The sequence below is a fragment of the Brassica napus genome, unplaced genomic scaffold (assembly GCF_020379485.1).
Source record: "Brassica napus cultivar Da-Ae unplaced genomic scaffold, Da-Ae ScsIHWf_712;HRSCAF=1034, whole genome shotgun sequence".
Classification (NCBI taxonomy): domain Eukaryota; kingdom Viridiplantae; phylum Streptophyta; class Magnoliopsida; order Brassicales; family Brassicaceae; genus Brassica; species Brassica napus.
Window position 1 is genome coordinate 20,174 of NW_026016766.1, and position 4,827 is coordinate 25,000.

Genomic DNA, 4,827 nt, shown 5'->3' on the forward strand with positions numbered 1-4,827 from the left:
GACTTTCGCGAGTGCCGTGGTTCGGTCGGAAGTCTTTGGAGGACGCAAGCCGACGACTATGTGTTTGAAGAAGAAATGAGCTTGATGAAGAGTGGGATGAGTGACCGTGCCCACGCTGAGGCGCTTATCCCTCCGATCGACGAGAGGATTCAAGGGTTCTGGGATTCCATCCCGGTTTCTCCTGATACCGAGGAGGTCCCGATCGATTTTCACGGCGGTGGCGAGGAAGTGGATCGTCCTGCGGATGCGTTTGGTGCTTCGTTGTCCGGGGACTTCGACTTTGGATTATGAGGGATGGATCAGTTATCCTTGTTTTCGGTCGAATGTGGCCCTTTGAATTTGGATTTCGTTTAGGCCACGATGGCCGTATTTGTATTTCCGGGACTGGCCGTTGGTGGCTTTGAATCCCTTGCCGCTTTACGCGGTTTATTTATATGATAAATGTTTCGTTTCGAGTTTTTCCTGAGTAGGGTTGAAGTAAATACGAGTTGTCGTCTCGTATGTAGTTCTAATTAGACGTTCGATCTGTTGGTTCGTTCGTGATTTTCGTAAAAATTTATCTGTCTTTACGATTTTCGAGAACATTGAGATACGAACGGAGAGGCATGGTTTATGATCTCGTATCTTTTAGATATCATGCCTTGAGATGTTTGAGACCAGAGCGTTGGGTTTAGGGCAAGACCTAGGTTTACTTTCGGTTAAGGTTTGTGCGGTGACTAGCCGGCTATCGTTTTTCCTGTTGCGATTTCTTCCTGACTCGCACCGGTTTAAAGTCCGCGATATGTTCTCGGCTTATATGACTTGTATGGTACGAATCGAGCATCTTCTCAGAATCTGGAAGTGCTAAACCAAAATTTCGGATTTTTGTTGTAGCGCGCTTTTGTCCTTGTGCTGGACGTTTTTAAAGATCAAAAGAGTGATCGGATTGCGTTTGTTTAAGACGGCTGGCGTGTTCGTCGGGGCCAATCGACGAACGGGGTGTAAGGTTTTTAGTGGTCGCGTTCGGACAATTTGTTTAGCATTGTCCTCGAATTTTAACTTTTTGCGACGTCTCGCAGTTATTTTCGAGGATTATGCGTGTTTGAAAGGTGATAATCTTTACGATTTTTGGGCCGGATGAGGCCGCAGACGAGCGTAAACTGAAGCGTAAGCGTTTTCGATAAAAAGACAGTGTATATTGTAAAAATTTTTATGTTTCTAAAAACTCGATTACAATAATGGCGATTGTGGGAGTATACGAGTATACGCACCCACTCCCCCCCCCCTTTTTAGAGAGGGGGATAGCTGAACTCGTCTTTTGACAAGCTGCCTACGTACCCCTTTCGAGGATCAAGCCATCTCGTAGTTCTGTTTCATGCCGCGAGTGTTCTTACTCGGCGGTTGGTGTCGCGATGTCCGCCTTGACCGTGTCGATCGTGGCTGGGTCGACGCTATTTTCCGGATGTTCCGGTTGAGTTGTCGCGTGGGCTTCGGATTTATGTCGAGCTTCGACGTCCGATGCGTTTGCGTTGACAGACGATTTTACTTCGTCCTTGTGCGGGGTGCTTTTGGCCGAAGATCGATCTATCTTCGCGCGTTTGCCGTTTGCAGAAGCCGTGATTTGCCTTAACTTATGCTCCGCGAGGAAGCATAGTCGCGACTGTTTTTGGCATCCCCAGATGGCCGCGACTCCGCTCGGCGTTGGGAACTTGAGACCCAGGTGGTAAGTTGACGGAACTGCCTGCATGGCGTTGAGCCATGGGGTTCCCATGATCACGTTGTAGATAGCGGGATGGTCGACTACCGCGAATTCGACGATTTTCGTGATCTCCTTGGCCATGACTGGCAATTGGATTGACCCGAGAGTCATCGACACTTCGCCTGAAAAACCCGTGAGTGGTTTTGGCGTCGGAATTACCTCTCCGAGTTCGATACTCATCCGATTGAGAGTGTCGCGGAAGATTACGTTGACCGTGCTTCCCGTATCGACGAGTACCCTTCCGACTTCTAAATCTCGTATGACGAGATCTATGACGAGAGGGTCGCAGTGAGGTTGGTCGATACCGCCGGCTTCTTCCTCCGTGAAGGTGATCGAGCAATTTTGGCCGTCTCGAGGAGGAGACCATGTAGGCCATTTTGCGCTTGATTCTGCCTTCCGTTGGTAAGCCTTGATGGCTGACACGGTATCGCCGCAGTATTGAGATCCTCCGATGATCATATTGACTCTGCGACGATTGTTATCGTTCCCTTTGTCATCCGGCCTCCTACCGCGTTTATCCCCAGGTTGGTTTCGTTGAGGAGATTTTTCGGCGGGCGGATTTCTGTCCGTCTTTGGAGGCCGATCAGAATCGAGGATGAGATCCTTGACGCTAGTTACTTCCGAAAGCTCTCCAGCGAGCAGCTTCGCGGCCAGTCTTGCTCCTAAGACTTTGCAATTAGTCGTGGAGTGTCCTCGGGATTGGTGGAACTCGCAGAAGGTGTTCTCGTCATACCCTTGATTGCGAGTCCATGTGTTGCCCGTGGTCCGGCCTTGATCCGAACTGATCGCATAGTTATGCGCCCCTTGGAGATCTTCCCCCTCGTGATGGACGTACTTGTCGTTACGAGAGTTCTTCTTTTTCCCCTTCGGATCTGCGTCTTTCGAGGATGGTCTTGCCGGCTTATGTTTTTGCGATAAGACTTTAGTTTCTTCCTCCACTATGATATAGTCTGTTGCTTTGTGGAGGGCGTCCTGGATCGTTCGCGGTTTGTCGAGAGTTATCCATTTTCTGAATTTCGACTTGTACCAGAGCGTCTTTCTCAGCGCGTCGATGGCCACTTTGTCGCTTATCCCGCTGACCCTGGACATTATCAATTTGAATCGGCTGATAAACTCGCGGAGGGGTTCGTCTTCCCTCTGGGAGAGACTCCAGAGATCAACATCGGAGGTTTCCCTGTCTATGAATACAGAGTACTGTTTGAGGAATTCCGATGCGAGCTGTCGAAAACTCCCGATGGTGTTGCGACGAAGGCGTGCGAACCATTCGAGCGCTGCTCCTTCAAGATTTTCGACGAACAGGCGGCAATAGCCGGCATCCTTTTCGCCGTCCTTCAGTCTTGCTCTTCCCATCGCGATGTGGAAAGCCTGAAGGTGCGCTTTCGGATCGGCCGTACCATCGTACTTCGGTACTTTGATCTTTCCCGGATCGGACACCCTCATGTCCGAAATGCGATTGGTAAAGGGGGTCTTTCGAGCTCCTTCCAGCAGTCGATCGATCTCGGGGGCAGCACTAGTAGCATGATGGATTTGAGACTTTACGGCTCTCACTTCTGCCGCAGTCTTGGTGATGTAGTCGCGAAGATCGCGGATATCCGATGTCTCGTCAGAGGATTTCCGAGCCTGTCGGCGCTTACTGCGAGTGAGCTCGGTTTGCCTTTCGGCCAGCTCCTCTTGTTCGTTCCAATAGGCGACTTCTTCTTCTTCCGTCATTGGTTTTTCGAACGGGGAGCCTTCCCGAGCGGATCGGCTTCTGGTCCTTCTTGGATGTCTGTCGCCATCCTCGTCGCTGTCGTTGGAGACATCGCTAGGATCCAGGTCAATGTGTTCGGCTTCGTTATCCTCCGAGTCCTTTGCAGGGAGCGGAAGACTTTCAGAGTTCCCCTTCTCGATGGGAGACTTCTCGCTGGGGTTTTGACCGGAAGGTCGTTCCCGCGCGACTCCTGCTCTATCGAGTGGGGTGGCGAAATCGAGCCTCTTCCCGCGGATTTTGGTGGTTCCGCGGGGACGGATAGCTTGGGTCCTTGCCGTTAAGGTTTCAACCTGTTTGGTCAAGGTATTCACGAGCTTATCCTGTTCTTCCGACCTTTTTTCATAGGTGGCGAACATCTTTTTAAACTCCTCGAGAGTCGCGGCGTTGGCTTGCGCGTTGGCCGCAGATACGTCCGCTACCGGAGTGTGGAGATCGGTGCCGCTGCCTCCGTTAAGGGGAGTTTGCACGTTATCCGCGTCGTTGGTTGACATGTCTGACTGTGTGTGGCTTTTGCGGGTTAGATTGATCCGTAAGTCCCCCTCCTTCTAGCGCCAAACTGTGGGAACCGAAATTCGCACTGTCGATTTCCGTTTAAATAAGGAAACTAAGAAAACCCTAGTTTCCCAGAGGACCCGGATATCTGTTAATTACCACACGTCAAGCAATCAGAACACGAGAATAACAACGATAAAAATAAGAAATCGAAAAGAGAGCAAAATAGATCTTATTCCGAATCTGCGTCTGAGCGTTACAACAAGGTATAAGCCTGGGCTCGAGAGCTGTCGGCGAGATTCCTAGTTCTAGCAACCCTAAGACGGCTAAACCTAATTGAGTCGCAGCTCGAAATAACAAAAACGGAAAGTTGCCTAAATCGCTCTAAGTGCTAAGTTTGCTCTGAAAAAGTTCTCTTCTCTGCTCCTCGCCTAGGACTCCTTATATACTAGCTCCAAGGTCGGTTTACGCTTTTACTCTTCTGCCCTTAAGCCGTCATAGCATAAAAATGGAGATATTCCATTTTTCCCGATCTTCACAATTATCTTCAAAACTTCCGTATTTGTCCGCGGAAACTTGACATTTATCCTTCCTCGCGGGCCAAGCGCGAACCATGCTGTGGTTCACGGGCTTTTGGTTAGGAAAAATCGTAGGATGGGCCTCGAGTCGTGTTTTAGGTCCCTTTGGGCCGTCTTCCGACTCGACACGTTTACTACGAGTTTTCCGCGGTTTCTAATCCGCGAAGTTTGATCGATGAATTAGAATAGCGGGAAACATAGACTGAGCTTGCTACGGTCTTCGGGAGATAGCATTCGAAGGTTTGACGAGAATGCAAGGACTGGTGTCG